We start from the raw sequence: 26,877 nt of genomic DNA on the forward strand, positions 1-26,877 counted from the left end.
AAAAACAATTTAAACAAACAAGCAATAAACAACATTATTTCATTATAATGTTTTCCTAAAGTCTCTTTTTGAAGGGAGCTTTTAAGAGGAATTTCAGCTTTGAGAACTGTTAGATGAAAATGTATCATGTTGGGTCCAACAACCTGAGAGGTGAGGCTGTGTCCCATCCATGTTCCCAGGTTCAAACAGTGATGAGGTGAATATGTGTTCCCAGCAGATGTGCACACACAGAACACATATATATACCATATATATACATACATACACATATATGTGGTTGGACACAGATCAGACAAATACGCAGAGCACCCACATAAACACAGGGAGCACCAACAGCCTCATCCTGCTCCCGTCTCGGGCTGGACAGAATGGATGTCCAATGGTGAGCAATACATATATACATATGTACAGTGTGGGTCCTTCCAGCAGCTGCGTTTACTCAGTCAGCCCAGTAACTGCCCCTGGATCCCAGCCACTCCAGTTGCTGGCACCTGGACGTATGGGCCCCTGAAGCTGCTGCCTCACTTCACTTGTGAGTACAGACAATCACAAAAACACAGCTGGCCTGAATTAATGTAGGCATAACAGTAATCTTACATCAAGGCTGGTGAATTCTGTTGATTGCAGGCAACCTTAAACAGTTTATATTTAGCTGGTAAGTGAACGGTAAATTCTTTTCACTAAAGGTTACACACAATAAGACTTTTAGAATGTAATTGCAATGATACAAACACAAACTGCAAACCAGAAAACCTCTGTTCAGCTGCCATCAGCTCCAGGCTCCCCACTCAGGACAGCACAGCAATTTACCTCATGCCTAAACCTGATCAGAATTAGATCCACATACCAGGGTTTCGTGCCCCAGGTTTCTTGAGGAGTTTGACCTGTCGAACATTCTCTGAGCACAAGTACTAAACATGTATGCAATTGCAGCCAGTGCTTTCCATCAAAATTGTTTGTATATCAGCCTTTCATAGATGACTGTGGCTAGGTCATCTCCCCAAGAAACAGATTTCCCTCCAAAGAAAGAAAATTCAAAATCCAGTCCTGTCCTACAGCTATGGTAAAAGGATTAAACATGATTTCTCCTTTGCAATAGTGTGAGTGAAGAAATTAATTTAAAATTCACTGAGCCAGAGATAGTATGAGTTGGTAAACAAGAAGTTCGGATTTTTTCAAATGGATAGTGAATTGTAAACCTTAAGTCCTACCTAACCTTGTTTGTGGATTTTATCCAGTGACTCATTATCATAAAATATAACAATCCTAGGACTGGAAGTTGAAAAGTGGATTTTAGGCAGTCCCAAGCACAACTACAAGCTTTGCAGAGATTGGATTGAGAGCATGCCTGAGGAGAAAGACTTTGGGGTGTTGGTCAACTAGAAGCTCAACATGGCCCAACAATGTGCACTTGCAGGCCAAAAAGCCAACCATATCCTCAGCTGCATCAAAAGAAGCTTGGGCAGCAGGTCAAGGAAGGTGATTCTTCTCCTCAGTTCCACTCTCATGAGACCTCACCCGAGGTACTGCATTCAGCTCTTTGGCCCCCAACATAAGAAGGACAAGGACCTGTTGGAAAGAGTCCAGAGAAGGGCCACAAAGATGATTGGGGCCTGGAGCACTTCTGTGAAGACAGGCTGAGAGAGTTGGGGTTATTCAGCCTGGGGAAGAGAAGGTTCCAGGAAGACCTTATAGAGCAGCCTTCCAGTACCTAATGGGGCCTACAGAAAAGATGGAGACTTTCTACAAGGCCATGTAGTGACAGGACAAGGCAGAATGGCTTTAAATTGAACAATGGTAGATTTAGATTAGATATAAGGAAGAAAATCCTCCCTATGAGGGTGGTGAGGCACTGGAGCAGGTTGCCTAGAGAAGTTGTGGCTGCCCCATCCGTGGAAGGGATCCCTTCAAGGCCAGGATGGATGGGGCTTTGATCAACCTGGTCTAGTGGAAGGCATCCCTGCCCATGACAGGGGGATTGGAACTAGATGATCTTTAAGGTGCTTTCCCACCCAAACCATTCTGTGATGATTCTATGATGACAACGATAATGATTTTAGCTGCTCTGTAAGTCTTCATTATACATATGAATAAAAGAATATCTTAATTCACTTTCCAAAGAGTATTTTGAGACATGAATACAGAGAGACATTTCAGAAAGCTTTTGGTCCTGCTACCTGTTTTTCTAACTTTTCATCTGCCCTGTACTCCAGCAGCCTATTCTCTGGTGACTAAAGCAGTGGCTGACAGGCTCAACACATGTCATACGTCACTAAACCCAGGCAATTGCCTCTCACCTCTGTGAAGGCAGATATAAGCCTCCAGAACTGCATGACTTGTCAGATTTCCTAGCCATTTTTTATGACTTCTTCTCAGGACTTTGTGATTAACCACCTACAACATGTACCTTTGCCTACAGTTTCTTATTTTGAACATAAGAATATTTTTATATTGAACTTCCTGATGTATTACTCAAATTTCATATCTGAGTAATAACATTTAGGTCTTGTTAATATTGTCCTGAAACTGTTAATATTTTCATTTATAGTTAGCATTTTCAGAGGGACACTGGTTGTATCATGTATATATAAGACGCTGGCACTCATTTTGAAACAATGTTCTGCTGAAAAGTCTTTCCAGATAGTAACTTTGAGGAAAGTAATGAATATTTTTCCACACTCCTCCCATTTCTAGAATCTCTGTCCTTAATTATATCTATTGCTTTTATTGAACTTCCCTGTCCCACCACCCACTGTTATCAGGGAGGTAGTTTTGCATCAGGTCCTAGATGTATCTGTTCTGTCTGCTAGTTTATTTCCTTCGTGGCAGTAAAGACTAAATAGAAACTATATCTAATGACTTTGCAGTTTTCAACAGTAACATGGGATGCAAAAATGTGGTCCCCATCTGTTAAAAGCAAAAGAAGAAGGATCTGGGTATTTATAAACCCGTAACTGAACTTCAATTCCTAGAAAAAGAACTAGCATAAATAATCAAGCAGTTTAGTAAACCCATACAAGAGGACAAGGTGCTGAGTAAGAGTAGTATACATGGATCTACCAAAACCAGGTAGTGTCAGACCAATCCTACTGTTATGACAGGTAAACAGGCATTGTGAATACAGGAGGAACAGTGCAGATCAAATATCTTGGTGTTAGTAAGGCTTTTGACATTGTTTCACAAGACATTTCATAAACAAGCTTAGGAAGCAGGGTCTAGTTTTCAGAAAGAATGGGTGCAAAGCTGGTAGGAAAGCCAAATTCAGACAGTGACTATCAATGAGAATGGCAGGTTTCCACAGCAATCTGGTTTGATGGTCTACTTTTCAGTCATATTTTTCACTATCTAAGTTTTAGATAACAAGAAATTAAGAAGAGTGGCAGGCCTGTTGAAGAACACTAGTACGGAAGCAAGAGTGCTAGAGAATCAGACGGAATCCAAAACATTTTTTAAAAAATGAAGATACAGTCTAAACAAAAAATTGGATGCTGTTCAAATAAGGACAAGCACAAGATCATTTACAATTAATGAAGAACAAATCTGGGTATGCTGATAGATCAGAATGTGAGAAATTAGAAAGACAAAATACATCACAGACTGCATCCAGGAAAGGCATTTTCAGGAGAGACAAGTTAAAAAATTTCTTTATGTAACCAAGCATGGGTGATGTATACAGTACTGACCACCCACGTTTGCAAAAGATTTATTCATACTGAAGTAGATTCAACATGATAATATTTCTAGGAACATGTGGGGAACAAAGTGCCCATTTTCAAGAAGAAAAATGTGTTTCTTTCTTTTGCCTGCAAAACAAAGGGTAAGAGAAGATATAACTAAGGTGATAAATCACTTTGCCGCAACCCACATTACATATATACACTTCAGGGAGAATAAAAAAAAGCCCTATTTAAGGTAAAGGATGATGTTGACACAAGAACATGATGAATATAAACTGCCCATAAATTAAATTAGGTTTTAAATTATAACATTTTAACTATCAGAAGGGTGACAGTCTGGGGCAGCAGGATTCAAGTCTAATAAGCTGATTAAGCTTTATCTTGAAACTAGTTAAAGGAACTGTGGAAAAGCAGTTGCCTGCTGCTGCAGCTGGGGCTGGTCTTCATGCTTCAGGAGAGCCCTTCCAGCTCCAAATTCTTCATCCTAAATCTAAACTTTTAGTAAGTATATACAGTGGCTGATATACTTCCCTTGGTAGTACGTATCTATATGCTCTTCGTAATAAAAAATTATATACCCTGCCACTCCCTGGCACTTCCCTTGGAATGCAGTCTGGATTCAGGCCTCTGACAAGTCACAGACTGCAGGGCACAACATCCGTCACCTGCAAGGGATGGCATCCCTTGGCATCTCACGACCCCCCCTGCTCTGACTTGAGCAATGCCGAGTAGCAGCCCTGACCCCTGTGCACCCTTTCCATGCCAATCCCCACATCAGCTGCCTCGCACTAGTTGGCACATCCCGATGCCAGCACTCCTGACCACTCGTGCTCCCTGGGCGTAAGCCAAATAGGAAGCCAGGCACAATTCTGCTAGGCCTGCCTGTGAGATCTCCTGTTCAGCAGGCAACGTCTCACGTTATATTTTGGTTCTTGGTTGTAGCTGACTGGGTCCACCTCCCACCCCTTCCTCCTGTGCTGTGCGCCAAACATACCCGTGTGTGCCTTCGCCTTCCCAGGATTAAGTTACACACTGCTGAGATCTGTGCTACTGCAGTTAGACTGCTTTTGGTGAGCGGGACGGACAGATTGAAGGTGAGGAACCAAGGGGTGTCATATAGGAAGCTGCTTATTAATAATGTCCTCTGATCTTCCCAGTTAACATCTCTGCTACAGAATTACCTGAACATTTGAGAGGGTTGGAACAAGTGTTGCCCTTGGAACAAGTGTTGCCCTTGCAATTAAAGAAGAGCTCCTTCAGCTGTTCCTTCAGCTCAGAAATTTACACAAGTTTTTTGTTGCTTTTTTATTATTTAAAGGAGAGAAACTTCCATAATTAATATTTTTTGTATTTTCAATCTCAAGAGGGATTAGACAGTTCTGGGAGAGGTGACACTTTTGAAGTTTGAGAAGAACTTTCTGAATATTAAGGAATAATTTGTTTCTCACTCAATAACCATTTTAAATACATATGACTTGTTAAGTTGCTACAGTAATGAAAACATTAACTCTCCTTGCTATACTAATATGTAAAACCTCTTACCAGATATATAACTTGCAAATGTAGAATTCAATAATATATTCTTAAGAATGCAAGAAGCAAATTAAGTGCAAACACGTTGGACATAACCAAAACATTTTCAATTACTCATGCTACCTTTAAAACCAAAGACATTGAAATAAGAAATTTAATGGTTTAACCCCAAACGGCAACTAAGTAACACACAGCTGCTCACTTACTTCCCCCCTCCCCCCCCCACCCCCCATCTCCCCAGAAGGATGGGGAGGAGAATCAGGAAAAAAAGGTAAAACTTGTGGGCTGAGATAAGAGCAACTTAATAATTGAAATAAATAATAATAATAGTAACAACAACAACAATAATTTTTCAAAAGTAATGAAAAAGAGAGAGAATAAAACCCAAAGAAAAAAAAAATGATGCACAATACAGTTGCTCACCACCCACTGACTGGCCAACTCCCCCCAGTTTATATACCGAGCGTGACATTCTGTGGTATGGAACATCCCTTTGGCTGGTTGGGGTCAGCTGCCCTGGCTCTGCTCCCTCCCGGCTTCTTGTGCACCAGCTCACTGGCACAGCATGGGAAACCTGGAGAGTCCTTGATGTAGAGTAAGCACTACTTAGCAACAACATCAGCATGTTATCAACTTTATTCTTATCCTAAATCCAAACCACAGCACTGTACCAGCTACTAAGAAGAAAATTAACCCTATCCCAGCCAAAATCAGGACAAGAAATTATTTTCATTAAAATATTCAAATCTTTTGCAGAAACTTACACTAAGATAATACAAAGTGGAAGACTATTTATTGCTTCTGAGACTCCACTTAGAAATTATTCTTATGTACTATAGTTCGAGCACTTCAAAGTTGCAGCTGCAGATATATCACTGTTCCATGCAGTGACTTCCAGTAACAAAAAAATATATATACACACATAGAAATATATATATATATTTCTATGTTATTTAAAACCATGTTATAAATAGAAATTATAAAGGACATTAAACAAAACAGTTGTTCTGGATCTGTATTTCTGAGATTCTATAACCAGGAATTATTTTTCTTGACATTCTGAGACTCTGCCATATTGACAGAAAATGCAAATCTACAGGAACATCTGTGATTAGACTGACATTTTATATAGTTAAATGAGGAACTAAAATAATCATTAAAGTACCATAATCTACCAGAAGCATGCATGTATATGTACATGCAGAGAGAGAATAGGAAGTATTTCTTAAAACTGTCAATAAAGACAAACCAAATGTCGCAATATGCAACACTGTAAAACATCAGATGAATAAATAATTTGTAGATTTACCCTCTACAGATATATTGAACAATGTCAACACATTTGAAGATTCATCGGTCACTGGAACAGGCTTCCCAGGGAAGTGGTCATGGTACCAAGCCTGTCAGAGTTAAAGGAGCATCTAGACAATGCCCTTAGTCATTTGGTTTAGTTTTAGGTAGTCCTGCGAGGAGCAGGGAGTTGGACTTGATGATCCTTACAGGTCTCTTCCAACTCCAGATATTCTATGATTCTGTGATTCAGTAATGAATTCTCTGGTTTTCCAGAGAAGGGACAGAAATTATTTTTTAACCTTTGTTGTACATAAGGTTATCATATTTCACAATCTATTATTTAGTGCTGATAAAAAGCAAACAAAAGAAAATATTTTATATAGCTCGGAACATCTGAGAACACTACTAGTATTCATATGGCATAAATGTCGTATGAATATCAACCTTCTTTTTAAAACCACAGATAACTGAAGCTCCTGTTATTAACTTGCCCTTTTTAATTAGTAAACACTTTTTGTCAATTAGTTAGTAAAAAGCATTTGGGAACTGATTCTTTCCTCAGATATGCTGGTATAAATCAAGAATTATCCTATTATATACAGCTTGTAAAATAGGTGTGAGAGTAAAGTCCGAAATAGTGTAACAGGAGAGGGTGTAAATGTGAGAGACTGCAGTTTTGAACAGGTGGGAAATTTTAAAAGACAAATTTATTTATTTAAAAAAAAAAATAGTCTGAAAAATTGATTCTCAAAATGTTTATGCTCTTAAGACTTCCCAGGCTGGAATTCACTCTTATTGAAGCCAATGATAAATTTCCTGTTCATTCAACAGTGTATTAAGAGTTTTTGAAAATCCCACTTGGAATACACTGTTTTCAGATGTTACTGGATTAGGCAGCTCCTCACAGCAGCCTGACAGAGGGAAGCCACTACAGCTCCACGGTCCCAAGTCCAGCTTCCCAACTGGCACATATGCACACAGGACACGTACGCACATATACACTGCTGGCCACCCAGATCAACACAGACAGAAAACACAGCACTCGCGAAAACATAAACAGCACAAATGGACTCATCCTGTTGTCCTTTGTGGGTAATCAGGGTGAAAGCTCATTAATGGAAAATGTATATATAAAACTTGCACCCCTCCAGCAGCTGGCCTTAGGTGCTCAGGCTGCCCTGGATCCCAGCCTCCCCAGTTGCTGCCACCTGGACACAGAAGCCCCCGAGGCCACAGCCCCACTCCAGTTGCTGGTGTTCCAGCCTGCATGCACACATGTTCCCTCACACACCATAGATCTCTCCAGTAACCATCCTTGCACACTCAGCTTGTTCAGTAGATGGCCCTGGGCCCTCTGGTCTCCAGCCACCTCACACGTTGACACATGTACACATGCAACGCATGCTTTACTAGCTGGTTCAGATCTATGAAGCCTCTAGTAGACCACACCAGCCCCTACGGTCTCTCCAGTAGCTGTCATAGACCCCCGCTCCCTCAGGTAGCAAACTCTCAGACCCTCTGGTCCCTGCAGGATCCAGCCCAGACTTATGGCTGCTCTGATACCCAGCTGAGCCTCTTGTCCTATTCACTGGCTAGTCCAGCTTGACGCACACGAGTAATTATGCACTGACACACACCTGCACAAAAAGCAGGTGTTCTGTGATCTCTCTTCAGTTGCTCCCACCGTAGACACACAGGTCCCTCAGACCCCTGGTCTCACTCCACCTGGTGCACTCAGATCTCCAGACACATACATGCATGCAGGACAGAGATCTCTGCACTCAGGAAAATACTTAGAAATGGAGTAAGGAGAAGACAGGACAGACTGCAGTGATCAGGTCTAGGGAATAACCAGACAACCATGCTGACCGGTCCACTATATGCAACTGATCCTTTTTACTCCCTTTTTCCTTTGTTTTTCCTTGCTTATTGCACTCCAGCCCTCTTTGATCCCTCCATTTCCTTGCCTTTAATCCTTCCCTTTACCATCCCACAATAAATATTGCACAGCCGCAGAAGAGTCTTCCTAGCATCCCATAATGTTCCCACTTCCCCAAATGCCTCCTGTCACCTTGTAATCATCTCCTGCCAGTTGACTGAGGGATCAGGCTGGTGGTGCCACCCTGGGGCCATGGGCTAAGGCTTCCCTGGCGTCACACCCCAGGGAGGAGCTGCCTCAAGGGATGAGGTTGTTGGAGTTCCCCCAGCTGTCATTGTTCCCTTGGTCTCCCTTGGGTTCATGGAGATGGCTTTTAATCACATCAACTATCACATGCCCATCTCTAATCTCTGGTATATATCCTCTAGTTTTCAACACGAAGAACTACTTACAGGGTTCCCCAGTGACAAATATTTCTCTTTAGAAAAATCAAATTTTGAAAGAAATTGAAAGGAAGATTGTACTATGATGGACAATCATGGATGAGAAGGACATATTGAAAAATGGTATTATATTAGAAGCTACAAGCAAAATTCACATCAGTAACTGAAAAGAAGAGGGACTCGGTGTACTGAAGTGTAGTATTCCTAAATAAGCAGGTAAAAGGTATTTAAGGTAGAGAACCTGTGTGAATAATCAAAACCTACCTAGAGGAAAGAGGACAAGTGAGATTATAAAAACAAGCAAAGAGTATGTAGAAGAAAAATTGTAGAAGGAAATGGAAAAAAATCAGAACACTCGGAAGACATCTCAAATCATTCTAGACAAAGAATAAAAGAACACACAAGGCAAGTTAAAATTATTATAACATGTTGTACTATAATATATATTCACATTGTACTAGAATCTGACAAAGAAATAAAAAAGAACTTTGATGTGGAATGTACTAAAACAGATATACAGCCAAATATAGATACATCACAGCTCACTATTTGTTTATGTTAAGGTACAACAGGATAATAAAAGTGCAAATAAGACTGCAGAGGGGAAGGATTGCTAGAACCAAACTAACAATTATCAAGTAACTAGTTACCATAAGTGAGATTTCTTTCTGAGTAGGTATAATAACATAGAAGCAGGTAGTCCTGTAGAGTAGAATCACTAGTCCAGTACCTGTAAGGAGTAGATACATGATACTGAATATGAGCAAATTCCATCTGAAGACAACTGAAATCTTCGGTGGCTGCCATCAGCCAGTCCTGAAGCTTCATTGTGGACAGGTGGGACTTTGTCAATGGAGAAGAGGGTTAAATCCCTTCTTCCCCAGTTTCTGTCTTAAAAGGTCAGTGTTGCTGAGCACAAGCATGCCGCAAGGTGGTACAGTGTGGTGTAAGCCACCGGCTATACTGAGCCTGGGCTGTAGCAGACCAGGCACAAAGACACCTTGGCCAAGATATAGGGAGGCAGCAATGGGAATCACAAGGCTGCTGGCAACTCATGGCAGGCAGTTAGATACCCAGCTGTGACCCATTACCTGAACCAAACCAAACTTCGTATAAATCCTGCTGTAAAAATAAACTGTTTCAGAAATTAAGCATACCGTTTAGAAAGATGCTACAATTGTGTGGGCTTCTTGGTGCTTATCTTTGTCTCTTTCTTTGTATAATCAACACTTTTCTTTCCAAGTTTTGTGTATGTGGCTAGATGCATTCATTCAAGGCTAAGATTAGCTTTCCTGCAGCTGATAATGAGTTGCTAGTATACTCAGTAAGAGAGACACTTACTTCAGCAGTTAAAGTTGCAGGATTTGGTATGATAGATGAGAAGCCTTAGAAACGAGCCCAGTATAGCTCCATTGCTTTCACTATGAAAGCAGTCTAGTAAAAAGCTACAAAACAAATTGTCTTGAAGAAAAATACTGCGCAGAAAATGAAGGGAAGAAGGGAAAATAACAAGCTTACAGGACAAAATTTATCCAAAGTTATTCCACAGCACTTTATGAATTATTTAGACAGTGACGAGTGTGCTTTGGACTGTATCAGGAGTATTGGCTACTATAATGGGGAGGAGATTTTTTGTAAGCCTCCCAGAATACTATGCATATAGGAGAGATAGGACCTGCCTGCTTAACTTCAAATGCATTGAAGGCCAACACAGGAAATAAAATGGGATTGCCTATTTTATTAGAAGAGTGAGTTGCTGTAGTCAGCTGTTCTATCACTACATATAACCAATATCTTCACAAGGTGAACACATCTTACGTCTGATAACATAATCATTTAACCATTTTCTGTGGCAGGTCTAAAATCTCTGTCTGAAAGGTAAAACTGTTCCTCAGTAGTGGAGGAAAGAAAATTGACTTCTGAATAAAAGAAAAGTTCAATTACATGTGCAAAACTGTTTAAAATCAATAGAGCACTGCACATGAGCATTTCACATGTGAAAATGGAATAGAAACAATAAATGGACTTAATGCAGTAGACACTGATGAAGAAAACTGACCTAGAAACACCTTTAAACAACTCATAGAGATTAAGGTATAGCTGTAAGGGAGTTTCTAGTACTGAGTATGCTCATTAAATAAATTTTAAAAGAAATTTTTAAATTAATTTAATTAAAATTACAGTAGTATTAATTCTGAAATGGTCACACTAGAAAAGCCTTGAAACATTTCTGCCACTGGCAGCAGCAATCTAACTCAAACTCCACAGACATTCTCTTTATTCATATTTTTTTGGATGATGTTAGTATTTCTACAGCTTCAGACTTCATGAGACTGAAATTTAGCTTGTCAGTTGAGGAGATTTAAATAGCTCTATTTAGCTATTTGTCACTTTGATTTAGTAATTGGCAAAACATGAAATTTTTGAGATTTCAAGCGCTTTTATGGCATCTTAATTTTGAAGTAAAATTTAGTAGAGGGAATCTAAAGCTTCAGTTGCTTTTCTTAATTGTATTACTTTTCTAAACTGTGCAGCTGTACAAGAGGCTTTCAAAAGAGTTCTTGACATGCAGTTGAAACTACTTAGCATAACATTTGTCCATTGTATCTTTGGAGTATCATTACTGTGCTTAAAAGCTAATAGGCAGAATATGTATTGTCATAACTCCTGGGAATTTTTTTTTTTTTTTTACTGTCTAAAACGGTTACACAGCACTGAAATGTTTTCATAGGTTCATTTGAGGTAAATATTGGAGCTGGTTTTTACAACTCTGCCCATATTACTTTGGTGCATGGCAGCAACGCTGTTGCGGTATTCTATGCCGTGACCTGATTCGTCCAGCGTTGGCAGAACAATGAGGGAAAATTGTAGTGGGAAGCAATATTTTCTATTAGTTTTTTTTTAAGTACACAAGCAACATCACCAGCTCTAGATATGGTGGGAATAAAAAGAACTTTTCTACCAACCTGTCAACTTGATTCAAGTACAAACACAAAACAGTTTAAATGTTTTTCATGATGTATGATTTTTTATTTTTGAGCAGCTTTGCACAACTCTGTGCTGAGGGTTGTGTTTGAGAGGCTTTTATGAACACCACATGGAATAGGTTGTTTTGTTGTGTAGAAGAATGTGAAGAAGTATGTGAAGAAGTTTTAAACAATTAATTTTCTTCTCTGCAAGTGAAAGTTACCAACACAAGGGTTAGTAGTCAGAAATCATCTTCATGACCAAGAATAACTTGTTCTGAAGTACTTGGTCTAAAAAACATTTATATTCAAAGGAGTAGAACCCAGGACAAATTCCTCAGTATCCTAATCTCTGGGCTATGCAGCGTATCTTTTTTGCTTGATGCCTCATTCTTCAATGTGTCAGATGCTGGGATACCCTTCTAAGGCACCAACTCTTTCTGTGCAGCATGTGTCCTTTGCTGCAGTGACATATATTCAGCAGCAGTGTTGAAGAGTAGCAGTCTGATGGTGCATTTTCTCACCAAATAAGAAACAAGTTTGAATACCTGAAAAGCAGATAAAGATGGGACCTGTGTCTCAGTAATAATGCAAAATGTGAGATTACATATTCCTCACAGTAGGATCTCTTCCATTTTGTACAGGTTCTCAGACTTAGGAGGATTTATGGACACTGGACCTCAAGAGGATAAAGGGACCCATGACCATTCTAGATAAACCCCAATTCAAAACATTTCCTCCAGGGAATCTTTAGGTAGCTCCTCACCAGTAAGAAGATGCTCTGCAGTGTCATTCAGAGACACCCAGGTCTGCATATGCATGAGACAGAGAAAAGTTTGGTACTTAACTTAGTAGTTCATTCTGGGTGCCTATCTCAGCAGCCTTTTGGCTATGATAAAAAAGCATTTAGGAAACTATGTGTACAACTAGTTCCTTTTGAAAGGATCAGCAGTTAAGCTTAGCAATGTTTATAGATGTTAAAAATTGTATCATGAAGCCTCCCATAAATTAATAGAGGTGAACCTTGGCACACCCAACACTTCTTATTCTTACTTGCAAAGAATGTTGTAATGCTGCTGATACTTCATTCTTTCAACTCCATCTCACCTTTTGGTCCTGGAGAAAAGCTTCTTCCACTGGCTAGCGTTTGTGGTATCCATTCATATCTAACCTTGGACTTTTTTATGCCACTCTGTCCTGGTTTCAGCTGGGATAAAGTTAGTTTTCTTCTTAGTAGTTAGTGCAGTGCTGTGTTTTGGCACTGATGTGAGAACAATGTTGATAGGACACTGATGTTTTTAGTTGTTGCTGGGTGATGTTTATACTAAATCAAGGACTTTTCCGTTTCTTGGCCCTGCCAGCCAGAGGGCTGGAGGGGGGGGGGGGGGGGGGACGACGACACACGGGACGGGACGTGCACAGGAAATTGGGAGGGGACACAGCCAGGACAGGTGACCTAAACTGGCCAAAGAGGTATTCCATACCATATGACGGCATGCTGAGTATATAAACTGGGGGAAGAAGAAGAAGGTGTGGGGGACATCTGGCATTATGGCATTTGTCTTCCTAAGTAAGTGTTACATGTGATGGAGCCCGGCTGTCCTGGGGATGGCCGAACACCTGCCTGCCCATGGGAAGTGAGGATGAATTCTTTGCTTTGCTTGCATGCGCAGCTTTTGCTTTACCTGTTAAATTATTCTTATCTCAGCCCTTGAGTTTTACATTCCTTTTGGATTCTCCTCCCCATCCTTCTGGGTGAGGCGGAGTGAGCGAGCAGCTGCTTGGTGCTTGGTTGCTGGCTGGGGTTAAACCATGACACACTCTTTATGCCAGCAAGAGATTTGTAATAAACCTACCACAAAGCTTAATTCAACATATTCTGAAAAAAAATATTTCAGATGTAAGGAGTATACACTATTTTGTTACTGTTATGCAAAACTACTGTCTATGAACATGCTTAGCTACTAAATCTCACAGGAAGACTAGAGGTATATAACTGGGTTTATTTTCCTCACTGAAAATTTGAAAATGTCTGCTGAACCACCAATTTAAGGATTAATTCCAAGTAACACTTAAGGATTTTGAAATATTCAGAGGCATTTGTTTCTTTATTTTAGTTATTGTCACTAGGCAAAGTGAGAAATGGAAAAAGTCAGATAATCTGAAAAAAAATAATAATCTTTTCCTTTTTTTTCTGGAGACCTATGGAAGCACAAGTCCAAAAACACAAAAGGAGTGGTAATACAATCTGGAAGAATCCTCAGACTTGGAAAGATAACAAATGTTTTGAGTGCTCAGTGACCTATTGTGATGATTGTCAATGACATTGAAGAAAATAATTTTATCTATGAGTAATGCACCAGCAGTTTTGAGAGGCCCCAAATATAAAAGATCCATTTTAAGATTAGATATCAAACATGAGATGTTAAAGGGGCTTCAATATACATTTGAGCATCCTCCATCAATCTTAGCAATTACTCTCTTCTAACATTAAGAGATTTGAATAGTGCTGGTACTGCTGCAAAATTGTATCTACTTCTATTTCACTATCAGGATTGTAATTTTCCGCCACTATGCACTTGTTCAATTAGATCACCACTACGTATAATGACAGCCTCTACACAACTGAGAGGCATCAGGGGAACTAAGTGTAAGGACCATATCCTTCGATAGTTGCATCAGAATTTACTGGTTGTTGAGCAGGGCTTGGTTTACCACTTAGCAGTTGGAATCAGATTTAGCTAGTGAGGGAATATTACGGTTGGTGAAGTCTGAGTGGAGAAGCAATCGGTCATATTTTAAAATAGAAAGTCACAAAGTTAAGTTTTGCGAGGAACAAAATGCTGCAGGCACTTTTGTTTCCCTATTAAACCAAAAGGAAGCAAACCTCACTGTATTTCAGCCACACTTCTGAGCCAGAGAATAAATACTCTGTGAACTGACATTCTTTACATTTTTCCATTTTGAGGGAAAGACTTCTAAGTCTTCGTGATGCCACAGATAAGAGGACTGTGAATTCTAAACAAAAGGCAGCAAGGCACAGTGCCTGTGTTCCCCTGTATCTCTGTTTACTCATAGGACCTGAAACAGACACTGGACAAGAAAGTTCTGTTACCAGTTTCCATGGCTCATGGACTAAGGCACCTTGCTACAGAATTACTGTAATTCTACTCTGCAGCATTTCACTGAAATGATACAGGTTAGCTCCTTTGTGAATAGGTTCTTCTTCACAAGTCAGATTCTGAATAAATGCAATAGTTCACCTGCAGTTTGAAGGTTTTATGTTTTTTGTTATCCCGTATCCTTCCTACTCCCTCTCCTCTTACTTATTGCATGTTTCCCTCTTCCCTCTCCTCATGACTTAAAGTCTGAGGATGTTACTCGATAATCAGTTACTGAGTGGGAATTTACCTTTACAGCTGGTTCCAGCTGATTTCAATGGACACACCACAGGACACAGCTGAGCCCATCTGCCAAGCTGGTGGCAACTCTATGAAAATGTGTTTTAGAAAGGAGATAAAACTCCAAGGAAAAAGATCAATGCAGGCAGAGTGGTAGTAGGAGATCTACAGTGCAACTGGTAGCATCCCAAGAGGGACTGTGACCCATGGATAAGCCCCAAAGGAACTACAGCCTCTGGAGGACCCATGCCAGAGCAAAGGAAACAAGTAAGAGGGAAGGAACAGTAGAAGAACCAGATAAGAAATTACAACAACAGAAAGAAACCACCACATTCTGACCCAACCTCTTGCACCACCTTTCACTTCAACAAAGGGATGGAGCAAAGCCTGAGGTAACAGGGAGTGAAGACTAGGAAGGGGGAAGGAGAGGTTTCTGAATGAAGTTTAACCTGGGAAATGGGGAGCAAACATGTTTCCCTAAGTGTTTAGATATGTCTTCTTTATTTTCATTACCTGAATCAGTGACTAAATGTTTAATTGGCAGTAAATTCATTCAAATTCCCCCAGGTGAATCAGTTTTGCCTGTGACAGTAAGATGTGAGTGATTTCCCTGTCTTTGTCTTGACTCATGAGTTTTCTTACTCCTGTTCTTCCTACTTTCTCACCATTGTGTGGGGCTAGGGAGAAATCAGAGGGGAGAGAAGGAGTGACTGTGTGAGTTCCTGGCTGCCAGCCAGTAACAACCCACCAAGTAAATCATGCATTTATGAATACTGGTATGCCTTCTTCTCTTAAGTCATTGTATGGCTTAATTATGTTCATAATATTTATAAGAATCAGGTTTAAGTATCCTCATTCTTTAAAAAAATCCATCACTACTATATAAGAGTTAAAACCAAGTCCATTAAAAATGCTCATGCTTTCCTCGACCCCATTTTTTTCTTCACAGGTAACTATAAGCACAATTTTGAACTGCTTAAACTTCCTATTTAGCTCTACCAATGTCACTGGGCAAGTAAATTCCACCCCACAAAAAAAGAAAGAAAAAAAAATTGGGGAATTAAATTTATTTGAGTTCTTTTAAGTTACAATTTTAAAGGAAGTGAAAACAAAACCGTTCCCAGCTGCCAACCAAAGGCACCATCATAGTGTAGGACTAGTTGGAGGATTATGACTGAAAAAGTATTGGGTTGATGGATACGTGTTCCACTGAAGTTTTGTTTGGGAAAGACCTAGATCCAAGGAATAGGTCCAAGCAGTTCTTGTCTATTTTTCGCCCAATTAGAAATGCCTGGCTACAATAGTAATGAAAAGCACATTTTGAAATGGGGAGGGGGGGCGGGGGGGGGCGGGCAGAAATTGCAATGTAAAATGTAACCTATGACTTCTGATCATTTTAAATGCATATCTTTTAAATCTAAGTATGTTTCTTACTTAACTAAATCAGGAATGTTCATATAATTTAAATTAGCAAGTGAATGCTATGGTATTCTGGAGGTGTTTCTGTCTTTTTCTCTTTTTGCAATGTCAATCATTCTGCTCTTGATATCATATATATATATATATATAACAATCTGATTCAGAGAGATTCAATTTATCAAGAAAGAGTTACTCTTGCAGTGTTACTCTTTTTCTCTCAATCAGACTCTCTGCCCTTCTCTGTTCCTCTGAAGTTCAATCTTTATTAGAAAACTGGGGGAATGAAAAAGGCCAAATGTCCTGTAAAAATGTATTTATGCAGATGAAAGAACATCAGACTAATATTTCTGAACTTAAACCCTGGCAGCTTGGGGCTTAATGAGACAACTATGCTCAAAGATTTTCTCTCATTCACCATTCAGGCTTTGAAGAAAGTTTTCTGGGTTAGATCCAAAAAAAGGACCTGAAGTGGGGCTTGGTGAGACTTAACAATGAAGTCTAAAGCAGCAACTGAAAAGCCCCTGTTTGGCTGCTGCATAACCTGTATGGGTTTGTATGTTTTCTCAGGGGTCCCTCTGGCCACAGAAGCAAGGGACTCCTTCCAGAAGGGAGGCAGAACTCATACAGCTAATCGTCCACCCTGAATTGTCTCTGAAGAAAATTCTCTTTCCATTGACTGTCAGAAACATACACAGGTCAGGTCCTGCAAACTGAGGTTAGCTTTTGTGCCTAGATGTGGCTTTGTGTGTACCCTGAACTCTCAGCATCACCACGGTTCATCTTTAGTTCAAACATAAATTTGCTCTTTCCACCAACCCTAAGAGCTGGTGCCTATAGCTGGAATCACAGAGTCACAGTATTGTTTAGGTTGGAAGGCACCTCTTGAGATCACCTAGTCTAACCCCCTGCTCAAGAAGGGTCGTCTGGAGCAGGTTGACCAGTACCACATCCAGTTAGGTTGTGAATATCTCCATAAATGGAGACTCTACAGCCTCCGATGTATCTCCATTTTTTTTTTTTTTAAGTACTCCCTAATCTTGTGCTTTTCCGCTGGGGGTAAGGCTTTCTTGTTCTAGACTTTCCTTCTGATCTCAGGCGCCTGGGATTCCTGAATGCATGCCTTACTGATAAAGACTGAGGCAAAAAAGGCATCGAGAACCTCAGCATTTTCCATCATTTGTTACCAAATCCCCTGCTCCGTTCAGCAGCATCAGCATGTTTCCCCTAGTCTTTCTTCTGCTGTTCATGAACTTGTAGAATCCTTTCTTGTTTGCTTTGCCAGATTCAGCTCCAGGTTATCCTTGGCTTTCCTAACCCTATGCCTGCAAGATTGGACAGCACCTGTATACTCCTGCTGGGTCACCGTGTTTGCTTCTGATACACTTTACCTAAGTTCAGTTAAAAGCTCTGTGCTCATCCATGCAGAGTCAATATGACTCTTGAGCTTGAAGGAAGTGATCCTTGAATATCCTCCAGCTCATCTGCACCCCTCTTCTCTCTCAGGCTATATTCCATGGGATCCTTCCAAGCAGGTCCTGAAGAGACTAAAGCCTGCTCTCCTGAAAGCGAGGATTGAAGTCCTGCTTTTTGCTCCACTCCTTCATCTTTTAGGATCTTGAAAACCACCACTGCAATCAAGGCTGTCTGACTTTCACATCCCAACTAGTTTTTCCTTGTTTGTAAGTATCAGGTCCAGGAGAGATACTTTCCTTGTTGGCTCCTCAGTCACATGTGCCTGGAACAAGAACAGGGCAATGTACACTGAAGAGCTCAGTCTGTTTGTTGCTGTTCTCTTTTCTAGGATGCAGTGATACACATTTGTTACAGAATAACCTAATACTTTGAGCACCTGGATTGAATTTGCTTTTGAATTGCAGGATTTTCAAAGAACTCAGCCAATCTAACCAGTTATGTATCTAACTGCTAGACTATTTCTTTAAAAGATGATATTATCATGATGTCATTTCTTTCTCTCTCCTTCCAAAGAGTAAACTTTATTCCTGTCCTTGAAAGGATAGCTGGAAGCCTCTGTCACACAGAAAGGAGTAGTCTCAGGAGAGGACCGGTCAAAGAAAATTTATAAACTAACACTCTAATTTACACCCATTTATGCCTTTAATGAGGCTATGAAATTACTTATCAAAACTCTTTCTTCCCCTGCATTAACTCTGGAGCTAACACAATGACCAGTCTTAAGCAGACAGTCAACAAATCAAAAGTAATTAACTAACACTATTGTGGAAAGTAAAGCTAAGATAAAAGTTATTTAAAATAATGTTGAATTAAAAAAAAAAAAAGATCCATAGCATTTTTTCTTGAAAAGAATTATGCAAACAAGCTCTGGCAGGTCTGAAAAGAGAGGAATGCTTATTATTTACCTATATCTGAACTAGTCACCCAAAATGCTTAACAGACAACAGAGAGGTATAGCAGTTTTTAAGGTGTGATTCATCTGACCTAATTTGGGAATCTACATTCAGAGGTGGTGAGCTGCATTCTAGAAATACTTGTTTCTCTCCATTGGCTATAAAGGGAATATACACTGCTGGCTCAGACGTAGACATCTGTATTGCAAATGCCTACATCAGATCAGATGAATCCCATGCTAGATGTATGAATGAGGTACTTTCAGCAAGTCAAGCAACTCCTAAATTAACTAGAGAATGGAAACTACATCCTTGTGCTGTTATGATATAACGAAGGTTGGTAAGCTTTGATGATACTCAGAGCTTCTACTGTGTAATAGTAGAATAAACTGCTTAAAGAAATAAATCTAATAATAAGAGTTATGATAAAAGATATTGCTTAGGTCTCCATGGAAGTTCAAGATAAACAATGGCACCTGTTTTCTCAGAATGTTCTATCTGTCTGTGCAGGAAGAACAGAAGCAGTACAAAAAAACCCCACTGAAATGATCTGGTGAATTTGGTTTCCTGGAAAAGTCTATGTAATGACCACTTTTAAGTAGCCATAATAGTTAAATAAATGTTATAAAAACAACACTAGGTCACCTCCTCTACTAATGTCAGGAAAAATCAAGGAACATGTAAAATAATTCCTTTAATCTGAGGTTTGTTCCTGTCAGTCCTTTCCATACCAAATACATACTCCATGGGAGTTTGAAAACTGTAAAGGACGGAGAAGAAAGGAACAGAATAAATAATTTTGATATATTCAGAATACTGAACTCAAATACACCCTTAAAATTGCCATACTCTCAGTTCACCTCTTTTCTATTATTTTCCTTTTTCAGGCCTTTTAATATCCAAGCACTTCATTATTTAAATACTTGTTATTCTTCCCTATCAATCCTACACCATTTAGCTGGCTGTAAACCTGTATGACTTCACAGATAAGGCAGCTTTGTGATATTAGCAAGAATTCACTCCAGTTTTTCACTGTCTGTAATGTTTTTCCAACCTTTCCTAAAAGAGATAGTAACGGGGTAAGAAGACCTGTATTCCAGTGAAAGGGCTTTACTGGTTTTGGTTTGGGTTGTTTTTTTCTTTCTAGCAGTTAATGCCATTTCCAGTGAGATATAACTTGCTGTTACAGGGGAACACTGAGCACCCCAAATTGAGTGTAAGAAGTTTTTATAGTGACCACTGAGTGCTTGGGAAGTAACTTCAAATGACAGTGCAGAATCACTGCTACTGCAGACAGTAGCAATCCATAGCAAATCTTCAGTTATCTCTTCCTTATTATGCTATTTCCACTTCTGTTACTAAGCCATATTTTACAGACATGTAGAGAAAGAGTATAAAATCACAGCCGGCATAATGCCACCGAGCTGGTTGATTTGCAGCAAGAATAACGTTTTTGTTGGGGTCTGTATTGTATTTGAGACAAAAATAAAAATGGTTTTCAGAGTCTGTTTTAGACTCAATGTCATAGATTCTTTCCATTGCATGATTAAGTCCAGCCTATTTGTTTTTTCACTCTTTAACCACATAGCAAGCTGTTGACTGATAACTTTAACAAATGAATCATGAACATTGCATGAAGACATGAAAGAAAGGAATTCTGTACCTTCAGTCACCTAACTGCTTAGAGAAACATGTTGCATTTTTTTTCAAGACTAGTATTCTTATGGCTTAATTACAACCTGTTATTTACATTTCTTTTATGGTCTTTTTCTTATAGCTAATTAACATTGTTAATCATCCTGTATCATAGCTTTCCACATCATAGATGCAATGATAGCAGATCAAGTGTTCAGAATATTTGGAGATTTAGACTTGGAATCCCCAGTCTGTTTCATACTCAAATTTAAACTTAATTTAAATATTTTTGAAGTATTTCTAAAGACTACCAAATTTTATGTGAGGGTTGGTCGTTTAGAGTTGGGGTTTTTTCAGTGTTAATATTTCCTAAGTTATGCAGATGCCTAAACTTTTTTAAAGGAATGATCCGTTATAGAGATCTAACATTAGCTTCTCATTTCTTCATATTTCACCAGCTAAGTACTGCAGCTACACACACTTATATTCCACAGGTATGATGTAAATATCAAAAAAAGATCTTGGGTACAGATAGAATTAAATATGTGTGTGCATAGTTAAGGATCTACATCAGGCCTGACTGGAAGAAGAATGGCTTCTTAATATCCTGTATTTATACTGGGAATGGGTGGAAGGATTCCCAAGGCAGCTTCTCTATACTTACATCCATGCCTTGTGGACTGTGAGGTACTTTCTTCCATGAAGGAGATAAAAGGCACTTCATTTACTGTACTGGGGAAACCAAATAACAAAATATCTGCTTTCAGAAAGTGCCTGGTTGTCTCAGCAATACTGTTTCACATCTTAGATTTTATGAGCAGTCCTCATGCACAAGCAAATTTTTTGCTTTTCACTTACTCCTCCCTCCTGCTCATCTATACCCTGTTTCTTTCCCCCTGAGAGCATTCACCCTTCTTCCTCCTGCCAACCCACTGAAGACAGCAGAAGGCATACATCTTAGGCTATACATTATATATTAAAATATTTCACATATACATATCTTTTAATCATAATGGTATATGTGGGCTATTAATTATATGTATATGTACACAAGGAAATCCACACACACTGAGAAGACTGTTTTATGGTTTGCTCATTTATAATCAATTGAATGTGAAAAACTGGCGGTCTAGTGTGTTGGAATTTTTTAAATCTCTTTGATTGTTCGTGTCTGAGGAACTCTATAATGCTATGTGAAAATTGTTTAAAAAACTGAAGCTATGTTTGTGAACAAGAAGTAATACATTCTGTAAGAGATTGTGAAGGAGAAAGATAGGATCCTTCTTGCAAGAGACTAGTAAATGTAAGCACAATATTCTAGACCTTGAGCTAACATATATTTAGGAACTGTTTGCAAACATCTAGCAGTGGGATAACACATCCCTTAAACAAATAGCAACTAAGCTCATCATCAGCATTTAGCTAAGGATAAAAGGCCCCATGGGCTGCTCTGTGGTCTCCTAGTCCTTTCATGTGAAGGCAAAGTCCCACTGTAATTATGCCTAGTCATTTAGGTTCTAAACCACTCCCACACTTTGTTAATTTTTGCTGCATTGTAAGCACTCCAACAAACAGACTGCTTCTTCATAAATATTAAAAAGAACTGAAGTAATTTTATTTATCAACTCTTGATCCCAAAAGTCTAATCATAACTGTTTGCAATGTTTCTGTTCCTGAGATTGCCTGATATACAAGTGTTAATTCACCAAGGGTTAATCTCAGCTGAAAAAGGAAGAAAAAAAAAAAAAAAAAGCAAGCCTTTTTGCAGGAAAAAAACCTGCATGACAATGGATACAACAAGTAGACTTTCTTTTGTGATTCAAAGAATGAGCATTCATTGTAGGCAATATTTTGTTTCAAAATAACATCCCAATAAGAGAAGATAAATAGATTTCTTCAATATTTAGATGACATCAATTTGTATTATAATAAATACTGCAAAGCAGATGAAAAAGCTGTGCCACAGGAGAAATCATTTCAGTATTAGATACTGTCAGTACACCCATCAGTAAAGGAATGAGAAAGAGCTGAGAAAAGGAACTTCTGACTTCCAGATACAGGCAAGCAGTTGGCTTATCAGCTGCCAGGTATCAAAACACAGTCCCACCCACCTATTGAAGGCATGAATGGTTCTCACTATATAGCATCACTGGAGAAAGACTCTCTGAGAGCTTAGGTTTATGGGCAGATGTACAGCCTTGTGTTCACAGATCTAGTGTTTATCAGGGAGGGAGGTTTAATCTAGATGCCCTCCACATCAAGAAGAAAGGATGGATTCCTCCAGGAAAACGTTCAGAGCAAGCGTCTGGTGTAGTGTTGTGAGTCATATGGCAAATTTCATCTTTTGCCATTTTCTATAGATGGAACCTGGAGAAAGCTGGTGAAGGAGGATGGATATAGGTTGTGTGTTTGCTTACTTGCAGTTTACTGTCTGCTATGTTCTTTCAGAAAGATCGGGAGGAGTTGAAGAGAAGGATGTTTCACCCTGCCTTTTGCATAACAGCTTAATTGTGCTCTTCTTGGGAGGGACTGAGTGTGCTTGGCTGGGAAATTATCAGGTAGGGAGAAGGGATCTGGCTTACAGACTGCTCTCAAGAGTCAAGGAAAGAAGTGATCTAGTTATCTGAAAGGACTGAATAGAGTTTGATTGACTCGGGATGTTACTGAAAGCTGCCAATTAGAAAGTCAGACTGAAAAAAAACCTCTTGACTTTGCAGCTGTAGCAGGCAGGATAGACTTTCCCAGGCAATATGAGTTTTCTCATTGAGAGTGGTTACTTTGCTATTTGATCACAACTTTAGAGACTGCTCTAATGGTCTCCTGCATTACAGACCAGGTCTAACAGTTCTTCTTTAAAGTGCTCCGCAGCTTGAGACCTATTACCATTCCTTGGGTGCCTGACTTCTTCACTGGAGCCTAAAGTTATGGAACATCAAGTAATGAGCTTGATATTTTGTACTTTTCAGCTTGTTCTCCTGCAAATGGTTTTCCTGCATGGATATTCATTGTATATGGCTTTATATAGTTTCGAACTTGGCTATTATCCTGATGTACAATATTTGTGTTTTGAGTTGTCTTTTGTCCAAGAGGAAACAGCAAAGAATGAAATACCATTTTGCATACAAGTTTAATTTTTTTCTTTTTTTCAAGTCATTCACATAAAATGAGTGCTGTTCCTTTAAACTTGCATTCTGATCCCCAACTTATAATCCTCAGTCAGTGTTTTAGTCTTTAAGTACCTAGCAGGAAGAAAGTCATACAAGCATTGAATACCTACTGACTACACTAAATAGTATGTCCTGATATATTTAATGAATATAGTAGACATTTAGTAACTATTCTTGCCTTCTACATCCTTACAAGCAAATGGGAGTTCTGAATGCTCAGGTATTTATTAAATGATAATGTTCTTTGCGCGTACTGTGATCCTGGAACTGTTCTTATTAAAGTAAACAAAAATAGTACTGTTCTTCAAATATTTTTAAATTAATATCTTTCTGATAACATAAAATAGCAACCAACGAGGGAGATCCCAATAAATAAATAAATGTATGCTATTTATGGAGGATTTCTTGGCTTTTATAGTGCATTCCTTCTTTTCCCATACCATAAGGCCTAAATTCAGAAAGATGAGAAAAATATTACATAATCACAGATGCCTGCTAAATTTGATAATATAATTACCTTGTGGCCCTAGAATAAGCTCTCATCAATTTATGGCACATAGTGCCAATGGGAACCAATGCAAGTATAGACAGATGATAGCAGTTTAGTGTCTTAGAAAGTTCCTAGTTAAAAGGTTTTAATCCTTTTCATGTCTGCTTCTAGTTTTTAAGTAAAAGGCAAGAAGGCAAAAGTGTGCTCTGAATAGACCACACCATCTACATGCCAAGAGATAGGGGAATGTAAAATCCAAGATTAGAGCAATATGTTACAGAAGAAATTGATTGTCTCACATGACAAGTTTGTGAGCAGAATCTGTAAGAGGAATTATGAAGTAAAACAGCTATTTTATAAAAACCCAGCCATGCAGTAAAGAGTGAAAATAGTCTCATACCTGTATTTGAGAGATGAAACACCGCTGCACAGATGAAGAGAGTGTCTGCTTTTAGGTAGTGGAAAAAAAAGTAAGTTGAATCTTGATTTGCTGGATTTGTTTTTTTGATTTTTTTCTGTTATCCTTTAGAATAATGGAGTAAGGAATAGAAGCATGTTTTTTTTCAACCCCATCTCCTGCGAGTGTTTTTCTTTATTTGTTTTCTTCTTTTTTTTCGGGACCTTTCTACAAATACTGCTTGTGAAAAACTATCAAGTTATATAATTATCTCTTTGAAATGTGCTTCACAGTGAGTGCTTTGCCAGTTTAGTGTTAAAGGTTGTAGTTCTATGGGAAAATTTACCCTGTTCTACAGATCATTATGGACAAATGTAAGCAAAAAGTGGTTAGTAACTTCTTATGGTGCTCCGAAAATGAGTTTGAAATGTAATTTTGAATCTAAATTCAAATAAATGGAGGTTGTTGCCTAAATTCTTTATATTTACCCATCTCTTAGAGAAACCATGCAATCTGTACTAACATTGCGCTATCTCCTCTTGCAAATCAATGCAAATGGAGTTCAGGTTAGGACTGTATGGGTCAAAAAACTTGAACAGCATACCTCTGTTCCTTGAATCTTATCCATAATAACATATGTTGCTTTGCTCATATATAAGGCCTTGCATCCAAAGGTGACAGTATAATCTTGAAACTTAAAAATGGCCTTAAATCTTGCTGATATTCCTAATGTTCACCTGGTCTTTCTCTGGAACATTGAACAAGAAAGGCTGTGATGTTGAGTTGGAGTTACAGCACTGCCATTAACCAGAGCTAATCAACCAAATATACTGTAGAACCCTTTCCTATGATTCTACCTTTTTGTCGTCTTGTACATAAAAACATCTCAAGGATCTCTCCCTCTTTTCCTGTTTTTCAGGTATTTAAACCTTGGCCTCAACTCTACAATTCCAATGAGAACGGACTCAGTTCTCTGACACTGTCCCACTTTTCAGTTCTTCTTTCATTTCACCAGTTTGACAGCTTAGAGACTTTTGATTGACTGGCCGTACACTGCAGGCAAGGATAGAACTTCCACAACTAAAACACCATGCTTTTTCTCATGCAAGTTTTCAGAAAAAGAAGAAAAGAGACCAAGTCAGACACATTAAAAGAGTCAGGAATTTTCAGGCTAAAAACTGTTCCCCAAACTGGAAATACCTTGTTCATGTTTTTGTTTAAAACCATTCCTGAATTAAAAAATGCGCTCACTGTTGTGACACAAATATGAGACAATTTTGACAGAGACTTTCTTAGACAGTTAGGGATTAATTAAGTGGACCTAACTTCACTCATCTAATTTTGTGTCTTTAGCTGGTCTGCCTAAGTTGGGAGTCTGTTCACCTTAGGCTCCCTCTATCATTAGTGCAAAAAGATATTAATTTCCAAAAAGTGTGTCAGCTTGTGTAAGATATGAATCATTCTGTCATGACATCTATAACTCTCCTAAGAGATGCTTTTAGTAACTAGGCTTCTAATTTAATTGTCTCTATTAAGTACCTAAGAGAAGGTGGGATGAACTCAGGTCACTGGGTTTAGAACTTTAGCAAAAAAAAACAAAAAAACAAAAAAACAACCAAAAAAGGAAGATAGCATCCCATTCTCTGCACATCTAGGCACTGAGCTTGAATTCTTACACCTGTAACATACATATATGCATAGTTATATACCTATATATAAACATATATATATTTATTTCTATAGTCTCAAGCAAAATGGACCAAAATACTGCCACCATTTTACTGCTTCTCCATCTATAACCGGTAGCAATAAACAAGACAAATAATACAGAACATTTACAATAATAAATAATAAATGTGCGAAAATAGTGTGGATAAACAGGGATGATACAGGGCTGGTTGAAAATCTGTGGGTACCTAGGTCTGGAAGAGTCTTACTGACAATTAAAATCATCTGCTTTTGTTAAAAAAAACAACTGCTTAGGAGCAAAAGCCATACTTAAAAGTTTTTTTACTAAATCATTGGTCAATATAATGGAACATATATTTTCAAGTGACAGTGACAGTATCCTGAATCACCAGGGACTGAACTAAATAGAACAAAAACAACCAGCCAGCCTGTAAGCGCTGTATATAATCATGTCTCAGCCAAGTTCTCCAGAGGAATCTGGCTTGTCTCAGAGAACAACTTCTCTGTTGAGCTACTGCTTCA

This window comes from Falco cherrug, chromosome 5 (genome assembly GCF_023634085.1).
Source record: "Falco cherrug isolate bFalChe1 chromosome 5, bFalChe1.pri, whole genome shotgun sequence".
NCBI classification, from domain to species: Eukaryota; Metazoa; Chordata; class Aves; order Falconiformes; family Falconidae; genus Falco; species Falco cherrug.